The sequence below is a fragment of the Lynx rufus genome, unplaced genomic scaffold (assembly GCF_022079265.1).
Source record: "Lynx rufus isolate CCGP_SWC_20201006 ecotype Redwood Valley unplaced genomic scaffold, mLynRuf1.p SCAF_4, whole genome shotgun sequence".
Classification (NCBI taxonomy): Eukaryota; Metazoa; Chordata; class Mammalia; order Carnivora; family Felidae; genus Lynx; species Lynx rufus.
In genome coordinates, this window is record NW_025814856.1 from 39,516,119 (window position 1) to 39,540,505 (window position 24,387).

General features: G+C 48.4%; 1 long non-coding RNA gene across 21 annotated transcripts in view; it reads right to left on the reverse strand.

The window, feature by feature from the left end:
* LOC124524294 (uncharacterized) overlaps positions 1-24,387 on the reverse strand; it is a 232,621-nt gene that overhangs the window by 70,573 nt on the left and 137,661 nt on the right. For 2 of the 21 annotated variants that reach the window (XR_006965197.1, XR_006965198.1), the window contains exons 10-11: positions 23,477-23,896; positions 3,947-4,339 (exon numbers count right to left, since the gene is read on the reverse strand). The exons of 13 other annotated variants lie outside the window; for them this stretch is intronic. This is a non-coding gene — a long non-coding RNA (uncharacterized LOC124524294). 6 more of the 21 variants (XR_006965201.1, XR_006965206.1, XR_006965194.1 and 3 more) reach the window with 6 other exon arrangements.

Here is a 24,387-nt window from a genome sequence, read left to right on the forward strand (position 1 = left end):
AGCCCATTTAAGTGCATTATTGTTTGAAACCAGATTTATTTGTGTTATTTAACAGAAAACAAAGCCAGAGGATGGGAGAAAGATCTAAGACTAAAGGCTCAACTGTGGAACACTCAGATCCTAGAAGGCTCCTAAAACACGACAGTAAAAGGGGAAAATGCATTGAAAGTGCAGATTTAAATGTCAGGAGGAAGCAGGAAAGGTACATGACTTTACACACGGAGAAAGTAGCCCAGACCAATGTCTTTCTTTTTCCTAACATGTCCTATCCACCTAAGTATGCATCCCTAAATGATAGACGATTGTACTTTTGAGAATCTCATTATTAAAAAAAAATTTTTTTTAATGTTTATCTTTGAGACAGAGAGAGAGAGAGAGAGAGAGAGCGCGCAAGCTGGGGAGGGGCAGAGAGAGAGGGGGAGACACAGAAACTGAAGCAGGCTCCAGGCTCTGAGCTGTCAGCACAGAGCCCGACACAGGGCTCGAACTCACGAACCATGAGATCATGCCCTGAGCCGAAGTCAGACGTTTAACTGAGCCACCCAGGCACCTCTGAAAATCTCATTATTAAAAGAGAACTGACATACAAAAAATGGCACATATTTAAAGTGCAGTTTTTGAGGTGGATATCATTGTTGTCTCAGTTTGTCAGATGAGGACAGTGAGGCTCACAGAGGGGAGGCTGGCCTTTCCAGGGTCCTACACGTGTGAGGGCAGGTTAGTCTCCAGGTCTCCAGCCCAGGCCCTGTCCTCCCTCTCTGTCTCCACTCCAACTCCCCTGTAGGAAGCCAGAGGCGACACTATGATGGCCCTGGTGAGGCTGGGATGGGAGACTTCCAGGCTGGCAGGAAGACTCGGGGTGACTGGGGGTGCCCAGAAGTCTGGGAGACTTTATTTGGGCTTTGTGTTCAGCCTTCCTCTTCGCGCTCATTTTCCTTTGGCCCCTCCCCCAGCCCTCCCCATGCAGGGAATGGAGTGTAGACCCCAGGAACAGAGGGGACGCACCCATGGCTGAGAAGCCCAGGTAACAACCACTCAGGTCCTCATTCTCCCAAGTAAAGTGTCAATGAAAGTCAGTTACAGTTTCACTAACAAATGAGTGTGAAAACATGTTGAGAATTTTCTGGTTATCCTCAAAGTATGCTGGAAGAGAGAAGCAGCGAGGTGCGGTGTTTAACCGTCGGCCTATGGGTTCGAATCCCACGTGTCCCTCTTCTTCTGATGACCCTGGGGAGGCTCATTACCTCCCTGATCTGCCCGAGTTTCTCCCTCTACTGTGGGATCCCAGCATTACCTACTCATGGAGTGGCTGGGAAAACCCACTGAGAGGAAGCTTGTAGAGCATTTAACTCAGTGCCTGGCCCACGGGAAGGTTTTCAGAAGGACCAGCTGCTATCACTAATGAAAAATAACACTGCATGAGACAGAAAGCAAGAGGAGAGACCTCGGTCTCCATAAAACCTTCAAGCGTGTGCCCCACTGCCTTTGTTCTGGAGTATTCCAGCAGGCGTGGAAGGAATTCTTATGGTGGTGGTGTCCTGTCAGGATGCAGGGGACTCCTCAGGAACCTAAGGTGGAATCCTCAGAAGACCAGGGGCCATGGGTATGGACACCAGGGAGGGGCCAAGAGGGGCAGGCGCATTCTCTCCCCAGTTCCCTGAGACCAGATGCCGCCACTCTGACTTTCTCCTTCCTTCCCACTTTGGCTCTACTTCCCTCCCTTGCCCTTCCATCCTCCTCCCTCCCAGTCCTTTCTCCCTCTCCCTACAGCATGGCTGCTGTAACAGCTCACCACAGACTTGGTGGTGTAAAACAATGGAAATTGATTCTCTCCCCGTTCTGGAGCTAGATCTGAAATCGAGGTGTCCACAGAGTTGGTTCTTTCTGGAGGTTCTGAAAGAGAATTGGTGTCTTGTCTTTCTCCTTGTATAGGCCACCAGCAGTCTTTGGCATTCCCGATGCCTTGGGCTGTGGACACATCACTAGGACCTCCACCACACTCTTCACATGCACCCCCACCCCCCGTCTCTGTATCAGAGTCCCTCTCCTTTCATCTCTGAGGACACCACTCATTGGATCTAAACCCTCAAACCCAGGGTCATCTCATCTTAAAATTCTTTTTTTAATGTTTATTTTTGAGAGAGCGAGGGAGGCTCAGACAGAGAGAGAGGGAGACAGAGGATCCAAAGTGGGCTCTTTGCTGAGAGCAGAGAGCCCCACGTGGGGCTCGAACCCGTGAACTGGGAGACCATGACCTGAGCTGAAATCAGACGGTTAACGGACTGAGCCACCCAGATGTCCCAGTTATCTCGTCTTTAAATCTTTAACTTAATAACATCTGCAAAGACCCTTTTTCCAAATAAAATCCTATTCTGAGGTTCTGGGTGACTGTATTTCTTTTGGGGCCACTATTTAGCTCACTAAATGCTTTTTCTATTTTCTCTCCAACCCCCAATTTTGTATATCCACCCCCTTTTCCTCTCCCCACTCCTTTGCCCACCCTCCTTGTTCCTCTCCCTCTCCCTCTTCTTCCCCTTCTCTCCCCTCTTCCCCCTCTCTTTTCTCTCTCCACTGCCTTTTTAAAATAAAGCTTCTCTGGGGTGCTTGGGTAGCTCAGTTGGTTGGGCATCCGACCTTGGCTCAGGTCATGAACTCGCGGATCTAGGGTTGGAGCCCCGTGTCAGGCTCTGTGCTGACAGCTCAGAGCCTGGAGTCTGCTTCGGATCCTGTGTCTCCTTCTCTCTCTGTTACCCGCCTCCCCACCACCCCACCACCCCACCCCCACCCACTTGCACTCTCTCTCTGTTTCTCTCTCAAAAATTAAAATAAAGATTAAAAAAATTTTTTTAAATAAGACTTCTCTTTGGTGCTTCCTCATCATTTAGCTTGTACTGGCCAGAACTTCACATAAATTGTCAGATCGGATGCCCAGCAATAGCTAGTCTAGAATTTTTAATTTAACATTCTTGGGAGGACAGTTTTGACTGGGTGAGCCTGATCAGGTGTCCAATCAGCTGTGGGCTTAGAGGCAGGGTTAGTTACCAGGTGCAGGCAGGTCAGTCTGGGCCCCCAAGGAGGACCCGCCTGTCAATGGGTCCACTGTATGTGTAAACAGAACTCGCTGCCCAGTCGCTGAGGGTCATGGGGCATCAACAGAGCTTTCAGATACCTTTTTCTGCCAAGATTTAATAAATCTGCTCCATCTGGGCCTGTATTCAATGCCATGGGGCATAGTTTTTGTAACTTGCTTGATTGTGAGAATCATATGAGAAAGGAGGGTGTTTTGTTAAAAACAGAGATTACCATGCCCGCCTTCTCTGGACCGCATTCTAATAAACACTCAAGGAGATTCTTACCAACAGAAAATTGTGGAAAACAGAACCATAGCGCAAAGTGTCTTTCTTTCTTCTTCTTTTTTTTTTTTTTAACGTTGATTCATTTTTGATAGACAGAATATGAGCAGGGGAGGGGCAGAGAAAGAGGAAGACACAGAATCTAAAGCAGGCTCCAGGCTCTGAGCTGTCAGCACAGAGCCCAAGGTGGGGCTGGAACCCAAAACCGTGAGATCATGACCTGAGTCAAAGTCAGATGCTTAACTACTGAGCCACCCAAGCTCCCTGAGCACAATGTCTTTCTTTAAAAAATTTTTTTTCAATGTTTATTTATTTTTGAGAGATAGAGAAAGACAGAGCATGAGCAGGGGAGGGGCAGAGAGAGAGGGAGACACAGAATCCAAAGCAAGCTCCAGGCTCTGAGCCATCAGCACAGAGCCTGACGCGGGGCTCTAACTCATGAACGGTGAGATCATGACCTGAGCCGAAGTCAGACACTTAACCAACTGAGCCACCCAGGTGCCCCACAATGTCTTTCTAATGTCAAAGAGTTTGTCTCACTGTTCCCAGCAAATCTATCCCCCGATAACAGACTGCTGTGAGGTTCAACCAACCTGAAGAGAAAACGTGGTAACAACGCGCAATGCCAGAACTGGAAGCAAGGCATGGCGTGGTGAGGAATGTGGGCTTGGGGCTGCTGCACAGACCAAAAGCTGCTGGCCAGTGGCCCGCGGCTACATGACTTCTCTAAACCTCACGTCCACTTGTAAGATGGGGGATGACGATATTCTCATTGGTCTTTTTGTGAAGATGAAGGACTGTAATGAACATGAGGCGTGTGTTTTGAGCATGTCCTCTACGGAACACGTCACATGGGCCACGTCGTGAAGCAGCCGGCACTGCACATGGCTGTGGCGGGGGGCAGCCGCCTTCTCTGCTGGGTCCGGAGCTGCTGCAGCCGCCCTGGCCTGGTAGAGAGCACCCTCTCTTGAACAGAATTGTTCTCTCTGCGGAAGAGAGGGATGGGGTGGCAGGGAATGAACACTGGGTTAGAAGCGACCCAGTGTGTCTGCCACATCTTCTTAGGGGCATTTCCAGCAGTGTTTGGTTTTGTTTAATTTTTGTCGTAGAAATTCTCAAATCTACAACAAAAGAAGAGAGGATCGTACAATGAACCCCGTGTCCCCCTTGGCCAGCTGCAACGACCATCTTCTGCCATTCTGATTTCACATCTCTCCCTTCCTTACCACCTCCCCACTGCCCCCACTAGAATACTATAAAGGAATCGCTTCACTTTTTTTTTAATTAAAAAAATTTTTTTAACTTTTTTTATTATTTTTGAGAGACAGGGAGAGACAGAGCATGAGCGGGGGAGGGGCAGAGAGAGAGAAAGGGAGACACAGAATCTGAAGCAGGCTCCAGGTTCTGAGCTGTCAGCACAGAGCCTGACGCAGGGCTCAAACTCACAGACTGTGAGATCATGACCTGAGCTGAAGTCAGTCGCTTAACCGACGGAGCCACCCAGGTGTCCCTTAATTTTTTAAAATATTCTTTGAGAGGGACAGACAGAGCACGAGTGGGGGAGGGGCAGAGAGAGAGGGAGACACAGAATCTGAAGGAGGCTCCAGGCTCCTCCTGGCTGTCAGCACAGAGCCTGACGTGGGTCTTGAACCATGGAAGATCATGACCTGATCATGCAAGATTGTAAGATCATGACCTGAGCCAAAGTCAGACACTCAATGGACCAAGCCACCCAGGCACCGCTCTTCGCTTTTTTTTTTTTTTAAATAGACTCTGTTTTTTTAGAGCAGTTTTAGTTTCACACCAAAATGGAGCAGAAGGTACAGAGATTTCCCATATAACCCCTGTCCCCATACACACAGCCTCCCCAACTACCAACATCTCCTCCCCCCCCAACCGGCAAACAGAGGCACATTTGTTACAATCCATGAGCCTACACTGACACATGGTTATTACCCAGAACCCAGAGTCCACACTCAGTCTTGATTGCACCTTCTATGCGTTTGAACAAATGTATAAGGACATGTAATTGTTTCTCTTTTAAATAGCCCGGTATTTCTGACAGATACAGGCCCTCATTACATTATGAGCCCTCACGTGATGCAGTAGAAAGCATGGGCACCACCTATAAAGGAATGTTGCCACAGATACTGAGCCTGACACAAGATCTGGACTTTATGGGAGCTACAGGGAATTGGGGTGTGTTCACTGTCACCCCCAGATTACAATCAGTTACGTCCATAACGTGCCATGTTCTACAGGACAAATAACCCACGTTTTCTTTTTTCTGTATTTATGTATTTTTTTATGTTACACAAGTTTTTCAGGGCACCTGGATGGCTCAGTTGGTTGAGCGTCTGGCTCTTGATATCAGCCCAGGTCATGACCCCAGGGTCATGAGATCAAGCCCTGCATTGGGTTCCAAGCCGAGCACGGAGCCTATTTGAAATTCTCTCTCTCTCTCACTCTGCCCATCTCTCCTGCTTGCATGCTCTCTTTCTCTGTCTTAAAAAAATATATTTTTTTTTTACAGTAAGCTCTAACCCCAATGTGGGGCTTGAACTCACAACCCTGAGATCAAGAGTCACATGCTCAGGGCACCTGGGTGGCTCATTAGGTTGAGAATCCCACTTTATTTATTTATTTTTTTAATTTTTTTTAACGTTTATTTATTTTTGAGACAGAGAGAGACAGAGCATAAACAGGGGAGGGTCAGAGAGAGAGGGAGACACAGAATCTGAAACAGGCTCCAGGCTCTGAGCGGTCAGCCCAGAGCCCGACGCGGGGCTCGAACTCACGGACCGCGAGATCATGACCTGAGCCGAAGTCGGATGCTCAACCGACTGAGCCACCCAGGTGCCCTGAGAATCCCACTTTAGCTCAGGTCATGATCTCACAACTCATGGGTTCAAGCCCCGCGTTGGGCTCTGTGCTGACAGCTCAGAGCCTGGAGCCTGCTTAGGATTCTGTGTCTCCTTCGCTGTCTGTCCTCCCTGCTCATGCTCTGTCTCTCTCTCTGTCTCTCAAAAATAAATACAAACATTAAAAAAAATTTTTTTTAAGAGTCACATGCTCTACTGACTGAGCTAGCCAGGTGCCCCCAACCCCCACTCTGGGGTTTCTTTTTTCACCTAATGAATAGCCTTTAAAAAGAGAGAGGAAATTGTTAAAGACTACAGCAGACTCAAGCAGATGCAGTGTGGGGACTGAGAGAAGAATTTAGCCCCTGATTTGAACGAACCAACCATGAAGCTATGTTTTTGAGATGATTGGGGGAAATTGAACAGGCACTTTGTACTAGATGATGAGAGTGGATTGCCATTAGTTTGGGGGGATATTATGAGGGCATGTGGTCAGTATTATTGTTGAAGTCCTAACTGGCATTTCCTTTGACATAAACACACAGGGAAGAACTTTGGAGTGACTGGTTCAAGACCTTGAGCCCAGTCTGAGCTCCGCCAGTAAATTGCTGGTTGTTGGGCCTCAGTGTTCTCATCTGCAAAATGTGTAGGCTGGAAAGGATTTCATCACCTTCTACCATCCCAACCTCGACAATTTCAATTCCAATGTCATCTCCACCCTCTTTGTGCTGATACCATCATCAGGTCGGAGAGGTCAGCTAGGATGAGCTCATGGTTTACACAAACCATGCTTCTATTTATGTGTCACGGTAACTTCATTTTTTTTAGAGACAACGTTATTGATTCCCATTTAGCTTGTGGGCCACTCTGAGATTCTTATCTTCCTTCATCCTAAGAGCCTGCCTCTGCTCAACCTCTCTATTAAATGCCTCTCTGATTCACACCTCCCCACTTTTCCACATTGTCAGGGTTATTTTAGCTAATATGCTGCATTTATTATTTATTATTTATTATTCAAATAGCTGTGATTGCTCTAACTCAAGATGGGTAGATCCCAGCCTGGCTCTGGTGGCCATGGACTCACAACAACAAAAGTGCCTTCTAGGGGCCCCTGGGTTGTTCAGTCAGTTAAGCATCTGACTCTTGATTTCAGCTCAGGTCATTATCTCACGGTTTCACAGTTTGAGCCCCGTGTCAGCCTACGTTGGCAGTGCGGAGCCTGCTTGGGATATTCTCTCCTTCTCGCTCTCTCTCTGCCCCTCCCTCACTAGCACACGCACTCTCTGTCTCAAAAATAAATAAATAAAATAATAATAATAAAAGTGCCCTCCCATTCCATAGAGTGGCTCAATCTTTTAAAGCACATTTTCATGGAAGATGGTCTCCTTTTATATTCAGTCACTCTGGAGTGACATAGGCATTCTTATTCCCATTTCACAGGCTGAGTAATTAAGGTTCTGGGGAAATGAAGTGACAACTCAAGAGACGGGAGCTTGGATTCCAAGTCGCGAATCACCTTCATGACCTTGGGCAGGGCTGAGGCCCCATGAGGCTACGGTGGAATTGACTACCCACGGGGATATGCCCAGGCTAACCCAGGCTGATACCTGTCGCGCCTGTGTGGTTATCACCTGTGACCCCTTTCGCTCTAAAATGTCTTCCAGCTTGGTAGATAAATTATGCAGTTCCCCACCTGGAGCCCTGGAAGAGGAGGAACATGGACCAAACCAGTGGTTTTCAATCCTGGTGGCTCAACAGAGTCACTGGGAGAGAAGGAACTTGGGATACTCAGACCTCACCCTAAACAAATTAAATCAGAACATTTGCCGGGATGGGGTGTGAAATTGTATTTGGTTCGAGCTCCCCTGGGGCTTCTAAGGTGCAGCTGGAGTTGCAACCGCGGCAGGTGGTCTTGCCCCCAGGCAGCAGCACCAGGGAGTCCCCGACAAGGATGAGGCTCGTGTCCCATCACAGACCCCCTGACGGCACCGCAGCCCGCATTTGCGCACATCCCCTGGGCACTCACGCCATGCTCCAGCCTGAGCAACACTGCTGTATGGGCACTCGGAGCTAAACGACTTGGCCCGTACCACTTGGCTCCTGGAGCCTCACTGGAACAACGGCTCCCAGTTCTGTGTTACCTCGGCAGGTGGCTCATGGCCTGGGTACCGGAGAGGGCTGAGGTCTGGACAGACCATGATGTAGGCTGGAAGGGGAGCCCAGATGTCATGAAGGGATAACACGGCCAACTCACTCTCCAGAATGCGTGTAACAGCATGAACAACACTCTGGTCAACTGACTTGACCATCTCCAGCAGCTTAGGACACAAAAAAGGACACACCCGTTCTTAACACTCACATTACTGATTCCAAGCCTCCTCCTGTCTGATCAGCAGCATACCTATTACGTAACTTTCTCTTTTGCCCTATCTGTGCCTCCTGTTTTCTAGAACCCCAGGCCCTCACCACTCCAGAGGGATCAGCATATTGCATCTCTGGCTGCTGCCCACACCAGCCATCCTGAATCTTGAGAGGGAATATCACAGTGTCTGTATAGTCACTGCTGGCCAGAGAGCCCCAAGCGGGGTTCCATGTTCATAGAGCTGAACCTTAAACTCAGAAAGTGGCTGACACTCCCTCTTGCCCCAAGGTGATTTCCTCTTGGGGGGTCCTTGGGATCTTTCCTGGGTAGTTGACCTCAGGTGTCATCTCTGCGATCAACATAGCGCTTGCTACTGCTAAACCTCAAACGTGTCCTCGTGCTCTCCCAAGAGGCTCCATGGCCGTCATGCAAATGTGCCCGCCCACTCCCTGGAGCTGTGTATACAGAGAAGTACAGAGGCGGACAGGCATATTAGCAGCCCTGCAATGGCCTCGGGCAGGGACATGGGGCCCACACCTTACATTCCTCAGAGGGGCCCTACTGTCTCCTTTGAGACACCCACACTTCTGTCTGCTCTAAAACTATGGAGGCCTTATTCCAGGCCAGGCACCGTGCTGGTCAACAGCAAGCTTGATCTCTCTGACCAAAACCTTCCACTGGCTGCCCATTTTACTCAGAGTAAAACCCAAGGCCTGGGCTCCCCAAGCAATCTCCCTGCTCCTTTTCTCTCCGCCCGCTTTTCCTGCTGCTCAGGCCCCGCACTCCCCTCCAGACACATGCACCTCTCAGGTTCTTTTTTTTTTTTTTTTAATTTTCTTTTTAATGTGTATTTATTTTTGAGAGAGCAACAGAGAGACAGAGTGTGAGCGGGGGAGGGGCAGAGAGAGAGGGAGACACAGAATCCGAGGCAGGCTCCAAACTCTGAGCTGTCAGCACAGAACCTGATGTGGCGCTCGAACTCACGAACCGTGAGATCATGACCTGAGCCGAAGTCGGATGCTCAACCGACTGAGCCACCCAGGCGCCCCATTTCTCTGCTTCTTCAACACACCAGGCATACTCCTGTCTCGGGGTCTTTTCCCTGGCTGTCCCCCGCCTGCACCTGTTCTTTTCTCAGATCCCACAAAGCTGTCACCTCTTTAAAGCCTTGTTTCAAGTATCATTTCAGTAAGACCTACCCTAACAATAGTCTATTTAAAATTGCAACCAGGACCCACACTGCCAGTCCCCTCTCCACCCTCCCGATCCTCCTTGTCCAGATTTAATTTTTGTAATTGTACTTAACTTTCAATCACACTACATAATTTTCTTCTTCTACGCTTTCTTTATTGTCTGTCTCCCTCTGGTAGAATGTAAGTTTCATAGGATTAAGACTATTTCCCCCTCTATTTGCTCACTGGTACGTCCCTCAGTAAGTATTCATGGAATGGATGAAATTTCAAAGCCCCTAGATGTAGGTGGAATTGTAGCACCCATTTTACAGACAGGAAAACTGAAACTCAGAGAAGTCACGTGACTCGCGGAGGTCATGGAGGACCCAGATACTAGCACCGGGTCACACACACTTCAGAGCCAGTCACTGGGCTAGTTTTAAGGATCTCAGTGCAAGCAACATGTGGATACTTTAGGTAGAGTCCAGGGAGGAGGAAGTAAATTGAAATTTGCTTTGTGTTTAGGGGTGGAGGTGGAAGATGCTAGAAGACTGACAATAAGAAGGCTGAAGGAGGGTTGCGGTGACCTGGAGTCTTCTAAGTAGTAACCTGCGGTTGGAGGGAGAGGGTGTCGCTTGAGGTCAGCAACCAGGAACAATACCAACACCTGCGGTAACAAACCACCTTCCCACCTGGGGGTTTACAACAGCAAGCCTTTGTTACTGCTCCCCAGTCTGTTTGTCAAACTAGGCATGCCCAGTGATCTGGGCCAAGATCTGCTGATCCTCACTGAGCTCACTCGGGTGCTACCGTCTGTGGGGCTGCCTGGGGCTGAATCTCTCCCGGGCTTATGTGTCTGGCGGCCGGCAGGCTGTGGGACGGGGCGGTGGGGGGTCTCTGGAGCTGCGTCTCCCATCCTCCGGCAGGCCAGCTCGGGCTTGTTCACACGGCGGCACAGCCGTTCCAAAAGAGGAACGGAAGCATTCGAGGCCACCCGGACTAAAGCAGAACCAGCCCCATTCCATCCACTGCAGGCTATTAATCAGGTGGTGGCACGGGCTCAACAGGTGGGGAAATAGGTCCCCCAAAGGATGTACTGCAAGGGAAGGGACATTGTGACCATTTCTGAAAACCAATCTCCTACAGGTTGGCTTAGCATAACTGAAATGCACTCTATAAAGCAACAGGGACAAGCAATAGATAAATAATGAGGATGAGGGAGAGGGGGTGGACAGAAGGAAGAGATGTGGTGCCAGAAAACTAGCTTATTCATTCCTTTGACAAATATTCAGGGAACATCTGCTGCAGGCCCAGCACTGTGCTGGCCCTGTGAGTGCAGCAGGGTGAGTGCAGCAGGAGACAGACCTGGGATCAGGCCCTCTCAGGACTGCATGTTGGAGCAGGACACAGATAAAGACACCCACCCTGCAATTCACCATGAGTGAGGCTGTGTCAGGAGAACTGTGGGCAAGTGTCAAAACTCCCAGGGGAGGCACCTGGCCATTGTGGGAGAAGGGACCAGGGATGGCCTCCAGGAAGAAACCCTAAAGCAAGGTTCGTGGCACTAACCATGCCAGAGAGGGTTGGGGAAGAGAGAAGGGCATTTGAGGCAGGGGAACAGGATGTGTAGAATCCCAGACACGAGAGGTGGGTGTGCCTTGTTGACTGAGCGTGGCTGGAGTCTAGGAAGACCGGAGCTGAGAGAGGCAGACGGGGACATATGCGAGAGAGGCTGAGGGGTCGAGACTGCACGTGTAAAGATTTGTAACTGAGAGGTTACAAGATCAGGCTGGCATGTAAGAAAGACCACTTACCTGTTAGTACAGAAGGTGGACTTTTGGTTTTGGCTAAGAGGGTGGGTGGAGAAGCAGGGCAAGGTGAGATTCGGGAAGTCTAGTTAGACTCTTTGAGTAATTCAGGCATGAAATGGCAGATAGAGAGATTAGAGAGAGAGGTTTCAAAGAAAAAAGGTCCTGGATGGATAAGTGCCACAAGGAGACAGAAAATTCTAGAATGTTGTCTGGGGTTTCTGGCTTCAGCCAGAGAGATAGATGGTGGTACTATTTAACAAGACAGAAAAACTTGGCTAAAGGAAGTCCCCTTTAATTGAGCACAAAATTTGATTCTAAGCTTCCCAGCAGCAAAGGCAAAGACAAACCAAGATAAATAACCTCATTTCGATGTTTCCTAACAGGAAGCACTGCCGTGCACTGTGGAAACCAAACTTCCTCATAAGGTATACAAGGGGAATCTACCAAAGGGATCTCCATGGAAAGTACCATGAGCCAAATACAGACAAGATCCTTAGAAAAGGTGCAGAAATATTCTTTGCAGGCCTGTTCTGTGTATATAGAGAACCTGATATGAGCTGAGAGTCAGTGACCATGTAGAGTCACTTGTGGGAAGACATTGTAATGGCCCCTGAGTATCCCACTTGCCAAAGATTTTTGAGCTCCTGGCATTTAGAAAAGTGAGAGATTGGATACAAACAGAAGGAACTTACAAATACATTTTATTTCATAAGCTGAAATTAAGATTCCATGACCTTAGTGTATAAATTAATGCCCCAGGATCCTTTTTTTTTTTTTTTTTTTTTTTTTTTTTTTTTTTTTTTTTTTAGAAAAAGAGAGAGAGAGGGAGAGAGAATCCCATGCTGAGCATGGAGCCTGACGCAGGTCTCGATCTCATGACATTGGGATCATGAACTGAGCTGAAATCAAGAGTCAGACCCTCAACAGACTGAGCTGCCCAGGCGCCACTTAAAGGGAATAATGGGGAAGTCCCAATTCCCGCAAATGCCATTAACACCGCAATCAAATAACTTAGAGCTCTGTTTTTAAATGTCGAACCAATTAGAACAAAACTACTGTATTTTTTCCCCGGATACTAAAGTAACTCAGCCTTACTATAGAAAATTCGGGAAGTTCAGAGAAGCCAAAAAAAAAAAAAAAAAAAAATTAAAGTCACTTCTAGTCGCAGCAAAGATGACAAACCACTGTTGATATCGTGGTGCACTGGTCTTCGCAGGTATTTTTCTGGAGCTAACTATAAAGAAATATTTTTCTCCTTAAAAGGTTAGGATAAGGTGAAGCTGCATCAACTCTCTTACATCCTGCTTCTTCCACTCACGTTTTCCAATGACAAACAGAAGCCTTTGTTTTAAGGAAACCTAGTGTTTCAATGACCTCACTTAATGTGTCCAAATTTCTATGTGTTCTGTCTCTTGTGTGGACATTCGTGTACTTGTTCTGCTTTGTGCTCACTAGCTTCCTGAAAATGAGAAGAAAGGTTAGTGAACTTGACTTTTTCTTGCCAAGTACTTAATTGTGTCATTTATAATAGAAATCTTGGGGCCTGGTATTTGAGCAGAAAGAGAAAGAAATATGCTAATGCGTTGTGCTTCACAGAGAGCACAAGAATAATTAGCCAGCCCAAGGCCACTCCTGAACAGGTTGTGGCCTTGCCGCCTCCTTTCCTGGGGAACGTTCTCCTCTGATAACTGTTCCACGGGGATGCAACCTCCATTCTGCCTTTCTCTTCTATCATGGTACATGGCAAAAAGGCCACAATGCTTTACTGCTGCTCCCATCAAGAGATGAAGTCTATCTCCTTACCTCTTGAGTCAGGGCTTGCGATCTGCTTGGGTCAATGGGAGGGACAGATGTGACAGTGTGTCGGTTCTGAGCCGACAACTTATGAGACCTTGCAACAAGGTGCTTCCTTCTTCCAACATGCGAACAGGCCTGGGCAACATGCTGGATGATGAAAACCTCATGGAGAGAGGCCCCAGGCATCCCAGCCACGACCATTATAAACCAGCATCCCCAGCTGACCATGGCCCCGATGTAACCACCCACATCCAGCCCCGCCCAGAAGAACAAGAATTCGTGACTTATAAAATTGAGAGCTAAATAAGTAGTTGTTTTGAGGTTGGTAAGCTTTGGGGTAGTTTGTTACACAGAAAAAGCTGGCTGATGACAATCACTGAGCATATTTGAAATAGATTTAAGCATATCATGGTGCAAAAGAATCTGAGAGTTCAAATGTTATGCTGATGAGACTGGAGAAGTCCCACAATGGCAGGTGCCACATCTGTATGTTTTGTTTTCTTTTTTTTCCTTTTTTTTTATTTTTATTTTATTATTTAAAAAAATTTTTTTTTTCAACGTTTATTTATTTTTGGGACAGAGAGAGACAGAGCATGAACGGGGGAGGGGCAGAGAGAGAGGGAGACACAGAATCGGAAACAGGCTCCAGGCTCTGAGCCATCAGCCCAGAGCCTGACGCCGGGCTCGAACTCACGGACCGCGAGATCGTGACCTGGCTGAAGTCGGACGCTTAACCGACTGCGCCACCCAGGCGCCCCTGTATGTTTTGTTTTCTAAAATATTTATTTATTTATTTATTTATTTATTTATTTAGAGAAAGAGAGAGAATAGCAGGTGGGGGGGGGCAGGGAGAGAGGGCAAGAGAGAATCCCAAGCAGTCTCTGAGCTATAAGCACAGAGCCCAATACGGGGCTCAAACCCACGAACCAAACGATGAGATCATGACCTGAGCCAAAACCAAGAGTCGGACACTTCACTGAGGCACCCCAGGTACCCCGCCACATCCATTTTGATTGCTGTGGTAGCTTCATGTCTAGCACAGTGCTGGGCACACAGTAGGTGGTGCCTCCATGATAATAATGGCATTTATTGAATGCTTACTACGTACCCATCACCATGCAACATGCTTTCATGTTGGTTATATTATTTTGTGATACAAAGAAAATGTCCTTCCCAGAGGCGCCTGGGTGCCTCAGTCAGTTAAGCGGCCAACTTCGGCTCAGGTCATGATCTCATAGCTCGAAGGCTCATGAGTTCGAGGCCTGCGTCAGGCTCTGTGCGGACAGCTCAGAGCCTGGAGACTACTTCTGATTCTGTGTCTCCCTCTCTCTCTCTGCCCCTCCCCTGCTCACGCTCTGTCTCTCTCTCTCTCTCTCTTTCTCTCTCAAAAATAAACATTAAAAAAAAAAGAAAAAAAAAAAAGAAAATGTCCTTCCCAATGTAAAAAAAAAAAAAGACATCTACATCCTAATCTCCAGAACCTGTGGATATGACACCATATGTGGCAGAAGAGACTTGTAAGATGTGACTGAGTTAAGAATCTTGAAAGGGAGGGATTATCCTGTATTATCTGGCTGAGTCCAGTGTCATCTCAAGGGCCTTTACATAGGGAGGCAAGAGGGTCAAGGTCAGAGAAAGGAGATGTGACTGTGGAGTCAGAGTGGAGTGAAACATTCTGGGAACGGAGGAGGGGCCACCAGCCCAGGAGCACAGGCAGCCTCTAGAAGGTAGAAGAGGCCAGGAGATGGATTCTCCCCTAGAGCTGACAGAAGGGACACAGCCGTGCAGGTATCCTGGTCTCAGGCTTCATCCCTCCAGACCTCTGAGGCAATAAATGCGTGTACTTGGTTTAAGTCACTCAATGTGTGCGTGTTTGTTACAGCAGCACTTGGAAACTCATACAGATTCCATCCTCACCGTCCCTTATAAAGTAAGCTCTACTGTCAACATTGCTGCTTGACATAAGAAGGAACTGAGGCTCGGACAGCCTAAGTCATTTGCCTGGCTGTGAAGTTGCAGAACTGGATCATACCTGGTCTTCCAAAATTTACCTGTAGAGCCTCCCAGTGAGTCAGAGAAAGAGCACTGACTATGGAATCTGGGTGGGAAAAGCACCTCTATAAAAATAAGGATGAGGAACTGGACCAGATGACTTCAAACCACCCCTTCCTATTCTGATTTTCTAGGATTCTAAAACATTGAATTGGCACTTTTCAGTGTCAGATTCACACCTCACAAGAGGACCAGGCAGGACTCAGGGGCTCAATCATCTCTGGAGAAAGAGTTGGAAGAAAGCTCTGGAAATACAGTATGGACCATATCAAACTAGGACTTCTGACAAATATAGGATTGTCGCAGTGCTGGTAGATCATGCCACAGCCCCTGAAATCCACGGAGTGAGCCCTGTGGCTGCCTCCCCACCACCTATCCACCCAGCTCCACTGTGTGGCAGCTCAGGGCTTGCATCGAATTGACCCAGCTCCAGGCCCAGGATGGGCTGTGACTGGCCCAACCCTTCAGTGTAATCTCATCTCCTCTGCCACAGTGATTGATCCAAGTACTGATTAGAGCATTAACTGGGACTTTGGTTCAGTGAATGGAGAAAGAGAGGCTATGTGTTTTGCATTTGTTCTTGAGGGCACCGTGTACAGGTATGAGACCTGGGGTTGTTGTACCCACTTTGCTACAGTGAGGAAGCCAGTTTGAGCGCAAGACCAGCCCCAGAGAAGGGCAGAGCTGAGACAATTACACAGAAACTGAGCCAGGTCCGTGCTCAGACTCTACCTGAAGTCTAACCTATCTCTGGACTTTGAAGCTACACAACCCGATAAACTCCCTTGATGGTTCTAACATAGTTTTGGTGTTTTGGTTTTTATTTCTGTGTGTTTTAAAGCAAACCTATCCTAACAGACACCAATCAGTCACTTCTAAGATACCTACGTAAAAAAGCAGCCACGGCCATCTTTCCTACAATTTAGCTTCCTGGGAGAATCATTTGGCTCTTGGTACCTCTTTCCTCGTACCTCGCACCTTCCCTATCATCAACCCCAGCTCCGTGTGTCCTTAAAACCTGGCCTGAGCCTGGTCAGCTCATGTTGAAGACAATTTTCCTACTTTATACAGCACGTATGTCTTTGCTCTCTGTTCCACCACTGATGTCTCTTTTCGTCTTGTAGTTCTTCATCATGAATCCCAGCTGGCCTAACATGCTGGTCTTAGCTCAGCTTGAAGCCTCTACCTACAACCCACATATTGGTGGTCAAAGACTCTGAGCCCAACCCACCCCTCAAAGGGGGAATGGGAAGGCCGGACATTCCCCCTCTTTGAAACTGGACAAAATGGCCCCACCAGAGAGGACACTGCTCAACAGTCCAAACTTGGGTGAAGTGTCAAGCAGGCTAGAGACAGGAAGTGAGGGTTCATCACAAGCAGAGACTAGGCTGGCAGATTTGGGATGCTTATGGGGAACAGTCTCATCTGGGGATGGAACCAGGGATGGAAGAATAAAGAGATCTGGATTCTACTCCCAGCTCTCCCACTGGCTGGTGAGATCTCAGCCAGTTTGCTTATCTTCAACCGAGCCTCATTTTCCTCATCTATAAAATGGATTTAAACTAGATTAGGGAGGGGCACCTGGGTGGCTCAGTCGGTTAAGCGTCTGACTTCAGCTCAGGTCACGATCTCCTGGTCCGTGAGTTAGAGCCCCGCGTCAGGCTCTGGGCTGATGGCTCAGAGCCTGGAGCCTGCTTCCGATTCTGTGTCTCCCTCTCTCTCTGCCCCTCCCCCATTCATGTTCTGTCTCTCTCTCTCTGTCTCAAAAATAAATAAACGTTAAAAAAAATTTAAACTAGATTAGGGATTTTAAAACCTGGAACTCATGTTCAGGGGGCCAAAGTTTTCTTTAGAGGATTTCTGTTGTTTTCATTATATTATCAAAGGAATATGTAACATCAATTTTAAGAACTACAGGCCTAGATGACTTTAATCAGCCACTGGCCATCTGTGGTTCTAGATGAGGGACTACAGTGGAATCCCTCTAAGGATCACAGCCATACGCAAGCGCATACAGTGCAAGTCACGGAAGTCAAATCGCCCTAAGGTGTTAAGGCCACAGGGAGCTGAGGGTGATTATAAGGAAGGTGAGTTTTTTCAATTGTATAAAAAGTTCGCGGTTGTATTTCCTTTCAGATTGCATATACCACCGTGTACAGGAATTCTTAGGCACACTGACATTGAGACCCACTGAGCTAGACTTGAAGTAGAAACAAAGAGCAATTCTCCATGCAGGTGTTTAAGTGCTCAAACTCCTCTTCTTTAAAAGAATTATTACCTAGACCCCCCCCCCCGCCCCGCTGCCCCAAAGCAAAATTTACTCTGTAAAATAAGTTTTGCACCATTTCTTGGGTATGGAAAGTGCTGGGGGAGTGGAGGACAAGTCCCAACACTGATGTGGGGAAGTGGAGAAAGGCTCCAGAGCAGGTGATACAAGTGCGTGGAAGGGCGCCCTGGGCAGAGGGGAGTGTGAGCAGAGGCATGCAGGCATGGATGTTTGGGTGCTAGGGGAACACGGGGAAACTTCTGGTGTGTAAATAAGCAAAATGCTGGGAGATTTGAGTGGGGAGAGGGGTGGGGCTGAATGTTCCAGGTTTTGTGAGCTTTGTTAAGGGCTTAAGAGCCCCTGCAGGGAGGCAGGGCAAAGGGTATATACACACAGGTGGGATGTCAAACAAAACTCCTCTGGGCAAACACAGCTCTGGGCTTCCTGCAAGCACCTCAGCCTTGCTGGGTCTCAGATGGCTTGGGGACCACCTGCCTGCAGAGTCTTTGCTGGCTCAGACTGGAGGATGGGCTGGGAGAAAATAAGGTCCTCTTCTCAGAGAAGTTAAACTCACTCATCCAGGGCTGGCTGACTAGGTTACCAGGGTAGCCCTGCGAAGATCAGTGGAAACTGTCTTTTTACGCATATGACAGTTCTCTATTTGCTGTACCACAAATAACCCCAAAACATAGAGGATTCAAACAATACACACTTACTATCTCAGTCTCTGCAGGTCAGGAGCTTGAGAGCTACTTAGCTAAGAGCTTCTGGTTCGGGGTCTCTCGTGAGGTTGTGCCCAAGATGTCAGCTGGGGCTGCTGTCATCTGAAGGCTTGACCGGGGCCTCCTGATGGCTCACTCACGGGGCTGTCGGCAGCAGGCCTCAGGTTCTCTTCACGTGGGCCTCTCTGTATGGCTGCTTGAGTGTTCTTATGACCTGGGAGTTGGCTTCCTTCAAAGAAGTGAGCCCAGAGAGCAAAGAGGAGGCCACTTGCCATTAGGCCCTAATTTTGGATGTCACATATTGTCACATCCTGCACATTTATTCATTAGAAATAAGTCTCTAAGTCCAGCCCACACTTAAGGGGTGGGAATCAGACTCCACCTTTCCAAGGGAGGAATATTAAAGAATATTAGACATATTTTAAAACCACCATATCCCATTAGAGATTTTAAGAATGTTCCTCATTGTTCCAGGTAGAAACAGTATCTCTAGAATAATGGTTCTCAGATTTTGATGGACATACAGACCATCTGGGGGTGCTTGTTAAGAGAGAAGGCTCCTGTATCCAGCTCTGGAGTGAGGCCCAGAAGATGGCAATTTAGGATAAGTCCGGCAGGGCATTCTAACGCAGGATATCGAGGTCCAGGAATCTGTATGTGACAAGCTCCCACAGTTACTCTGTTGCTGGTGAGCCATAAAATTCCTACCATTGGAATGGCAAGATCACAAATTCCAGTACAGTTGGGAATAACCACGTGGATAAGTCTGGTCAAGGGCTAAAGCAGGAACGGAAAGGCACTTGGGCACAGCTCCCCAGACATACGCCCGTGACAGGCAGAGCTCAGCAGTCACAGCTCATTCCTCACTTTCTTGGATGCAGTCCCAGGGAGCTTCTCGACCCAGCCCTGCAGACAGCCTCCTCCCATCATTCAGAGAGTAGAAGCCTATTTGCCATACTTGATCTCCAGCCACAGGTCCGGGAATCTGCTTAGTTCAGACGCATAACACTGATTTGGAAAATCTTGGCAAGAAAGAGATTTCTCTAGCATGCATGGAGAAAGAGCTGAGCATAGCTATTATCTATTCCATAACTGGATGGGGATGATGGGATGGGCGGGGGGATAGGACCTCGGGGGCGGGAGGGGCACTTGACCAGCACTGAGCCCTGGGAATGCGTGGTCTGAATCAAAGGTTGGAACAGTTCAGTAAGGGGCTCGGCACAGAGGCATATGCTTCCGCCTTGATGAGGAGCTGGGGGTTTATGAGGTGGCCCCGGGGGTGGCCCTTTTGTTGAGCTCTGTCTGGTTCTTCACTGGCGCTTTCAGGAAACTTGCCAGGAGCCCCTCTGCGTTTCCAGTCATTGTCTGGGCCCCTCTTGCCCTCTTTATGTGGGATGGTTTATGTCTGCCCCTCAGCCCCGGGAGGAAGCCGACACAAGAGCGGCTAAGCAGCTGTCGGGGCCTTTCTGTTTTGAGCTGGGACACTATTGTCTCTCTCTTTATTTCCCATAAGGAGCCGTGACCCAGGTGGCTATGGAACGGCTGCTCAGTGGCTCAGGGCAAAAGGCAAATGCAGCCATCACACAGCATGAGGGGCAGGTGAGGGCACTGCAGACCCATCATTAGCAACTGCAACAAAGCCCAGGCCTCCCTCCCAGAGCCTCCTGTAAGTTCACCTCCACCGCTCTGGCTCTGACCTCCCCAAGGTGGGTGTGGCCTCCCCTGCGGGGACTCTCACCCTCAGACGCATTTCCCCACAGCTTTCCTTGGGCTGAGTTTTTACCCCAGCTTCAGATCAGAGAAACTGTTAGAGGCCTGGCTTCACATGGCATCGGCTTGAACCCCTGGAAAACTTCCCCCCAAACCTTCCTCCCCTCTTCTGCTCCAACTGAACTGTTTCTAAGGCAGTTGTAACTATATAATACCCATTCTGGCCGCCCCTCCCCCCACACACTTAGTCATGTTCCTTGTTTAAAAAAAAATAGAAAATGCACCTTACACCCAAAGATAGAGATTTTTATTCTGAAATATTCCTTCCAGACTTTCTTTCTCTCTGCATGTGTACATGTGTGTATGAAACCATTGACATTTTGGGTTTGTTTGTTTCTTAAGGTTTTTTTTTTTTAAAGATTTGTTTTTTTTTTTTTTTTTAATTTTTTTTCCCAACGTTTATTTATTTTTAAGACAGGGAGAGACAGAGCATGAACGGGGGAGGGGCAGAGAGAGAGGGAGACACAGAATCGGAAACAGGCTCCAGGCTCTGAGCCATCAGCCCAGAGCCCGACGCGGGGCTCGAACTCACGGACCGCGAGATCGTGACCTGGCTGAAGTCGGACGCTTAACCGACTGCGCCACCCAGGCGCCCTAGATTTGTTTATTTTTGAGAGAGAGCACAAGCTAGGAAGGGGCAGCGAGAGAGGGGGACAGAGAATCCCAAGCAGGCCCTGCTCTGACAGCAGTGAGCCTGGTGCAGGGCTCGAATTCATGAACCGTGAGATCATGCATGACCTGAGCCGAAGTCGGACTCTCAACTGACTGATCCACCCAGGCGCCCCAAACTATTGACATTTTGGTGGGATAATTCTTTTTTTTTTTTGACGTTTATTTATTTTTGAGACAGAGAGAGATAGAGCATGAATGGGGGAGGGGCGGAGAGAGAGGGAGACACAGAATCGGAAACAGGCTCCAGGCTCTGAGCCATCAGCCCAGAGCCCGACGCGGGGCTCGAACTCACGGACCGCGAGATCGTGACCTGGCTGAAGTCGGACGCTTAACCGACTGCGCCACTCAGGCGCCCCAGGTGGGATAATTCTTTGTAGTGAGGTCTGTCCTGTGCATCACAGGATGTTGAGCAGCATCCCGAATCTCCTTCGCCACATTTGTGATAGCCAAACCTGTCTCCCGACATCGCCAAACGTCCCTCGAGGGGCAAAATCACCCTCAGTTTAAAAGCACTGTTTACACACACACACACACACTGCAGTCAGTCATATTGCAAACACTGCCTCTTCTCTCCTCCTTCTCCTCCTTCTCCTTTCTTTTTTAATTGACTCAGCCACGAACCCCTTCCGTATCAACTATTAGAAATCAACAGCGTTATTTGCAATGATGGTAGAGATGCCCATCAGCTGATTCACATGTGACATAATTTGTAACATCAACCCCCGTCATCGGCCCTTGTATACAAAATTGAAATGAGTCAGTACACCCTCAGTTAAGCGTTTTAATTTTTTTAATTTTTAAAAATTTTATTTTATTTTTAAGTAAACTCTACACCCAATGTGGGTCTTGAACTCACAACCTGAGATCAAGAGTCACATGCTTTACTGACTGAGCCAGCCAGGTACCCTATAAGCTGCTTTAAAAAAAAATTTTTTTTTTTTTTAGTTTATTTATTTTTGAGAGAGAAAGAGTGTGTGAGTGAGGGAGGGGCAGAGAGAGAGAGGGAGAGACAGAATCCCAAGCAGGCTCCACCCTGACAGCACAGAGTCTCATGTGGGGCTTGAACCCACAAACCTGAGATCACGAGCTGAGCCCAAATCAAGAATCATATGCTTAACCTAATGAGGCACCCAGGTGCCCCCTATAAGCTGCTTTTTAAATTTTAAGATGTCATGAACATCTTTGCACATCACAGCTGTGGGATGTTGACCAAGTGATTCTACCTCTCTGAACCTCCATTTCCTCATGTGTAGGAGGGGGATGTGCTGTGGGAATGAATCACCAGAATGGGTACCTGTGCACCCCCCACCGAACGCCCTCAACCCAGGGCCACGACTGCAGTTAAAGTCCTTGTTATGTTTGCTATGTCCTGGCTTTTCAATGGCTTTTAGCGCCCACCCTTTATTTGGAGACGCCGTACATTTTTTAGTTTGCCCCTACTGATGGACTTTTAGGTGGTTTCCTAATTTCCAGCATCATAAATGACCCTGCCATTAATATAATCATAGACAGTTTCCCCTGACGCCTTGGGAAACCAGTGAAAGAGAATGTAGTCACCCACCTGTCCTCACTGGAACCTGTGAAGCAAAAGACAAATTGTTTTCTTCATGGCCTGGTTCTAGAAACTTTCCTAAATGTGAGGCCCCACCCACCCTGCCCCTTCAGGGCCTGCCAGGCAATTAGCCCGTCTGCTCTCCAGTCGGGGTGCTAACTCCAGGCTCCCCTAGGCCAAACCCGGGATTTTTTTTCCTTGCTTTTAAGTCAAGCTTAATCCTCTTCTTCCTGCCTTGAGATCACCCGGGCTTGTATTTAAACACCTGTGAGATTTCTATTCTTTTCTATTTGTTTTTAAGTTATGGATGTGCAATATTTTGATGGATACAGTGTGTGCGTGAAAACATTTGCACAGTTTAAAGAGCCATAGTAAAATAAAGACTCCTATATCCAGCACCCAGGTCAAGGAAGAGTACATTTGCTACCCATTAGCACCCACACATGCCTGTCTCTCCCACAGGGAGCTTTCCTGAGGGGCGTGGAACAGAAGGGGATGGTCCACTGGGGACCGTGGAGTCGGGGAACCAGATTCCGCCCCAAATTCCATTCTGCCCCTGCTTGTCCTTTGAGGTTCTGACGCCTTGGGCACATTACGTAACTCTGAGAGCTTGGATTTCTTGTCATTGAAGTGGAAGATTGTTATGCAGATTAAATGAGATGCTTCTTTTGATAAACCCCAAGTCTGGTGTCTGGCACCAAGTAGGTGCCAAAGCACAGAAGCTGTTGTTTTTGTTATGGTGAGAGTTTCTGAACAGGGGATTCAGAACCGTGCCCCCATCCCCCACCACCTCGCTCTGCCAGCCCTGAGCCCTGTGATTCCAGGCAGGGCACGTCCTGGGGCTCAGCTTCCTCAGGTGGGAAGTAAAGAGGACTCACTGGAAACTCTAACTTCCTTTTTTTCCAGCTCCAGCCCTTTGTTATCAAGCCAAGGAGAACAGGCTACGTTGAAGCAAGAACTTAATACCAAGGACTCGGTGAACAGTGCCCTTAGCTGGACCCTAGAAAAAGATAAAGCGGCCCAAGGTGAGTCACATGGCCAGGAGGTAATAATCTGGTTAATAATGACAATATTGTAAGCACTTACTCTGGGGACCCTGTGGTAAGAGCTGCACGCGGGGCCATTTATGTCTTCACTGTGTGTGATAGATTCTGTTCTTTGATGCCTATTTTACAGATGTGGAAACTGAAGTTCAGAAAGGTTGTGCGGATGGTCCACAGTCCTACAGCCCACGACTTTCTGATTGGCAACCAGCACCTCTCATAATGTGCGCCGAAATCACGTGGGGGTCTCGTTGAAAGGCAGACTGTGATTCTGCAGGTCTGGGGTGGGGCTCAAGGCTCTGCATTGCTAACACGTTCCCAGCAGTGCTCACGCTATCTGTCTTCTCAGCAACTCACATGCCCCCCACCCCAGAGCCAGGCTGAGGAAGGAGTGGGACCTTCAGATTCCCTGGTTTCGACGAGCATAAACTTCATTTTCCGGAATCTGCCTCCACTTGGTGACCTGCAAAGACCAGGTGAAGAATGGAAGAGAGTCTGGGGGTACACACACGGATCGTGCAAAGTAAAAGCACAGCAAAACCGTGGAGAGCTGAAGGGCAGGGCCTCGTCCTCAATCTCTCCTGGCCTGGCAACCGCCAGTCCCCAGCATCCAGGCACAGAGCGTGTCCTCAGGGCTGGCCTGCGACAGGCTACCATAGAAGACTGCTCAGAATGAGCTCGGCTTCCAGTTCCAGATTGCTCCAGGGCCCGCCTGCCCCGGCCCGATGATCTGGGCACCACCTTTCTGTCGACTTCAGCTCAATTCATGAGTTGGAGCCCAGTGGCAGGCTCTGTGCTGACAGCTCAGAGCCTGGAGCCTGCTTTGGATTCTGTGTCTCCCTCTCTTTCTGCCCTTCACTGACTTGTTCTCTCTCTCTCTCTCTCTCTCTCTCTCTCTCTCTCTCTCTCTCACTCTTGGGCTTCATCTCCCATTTGGGATTTGCTTCTCTACCC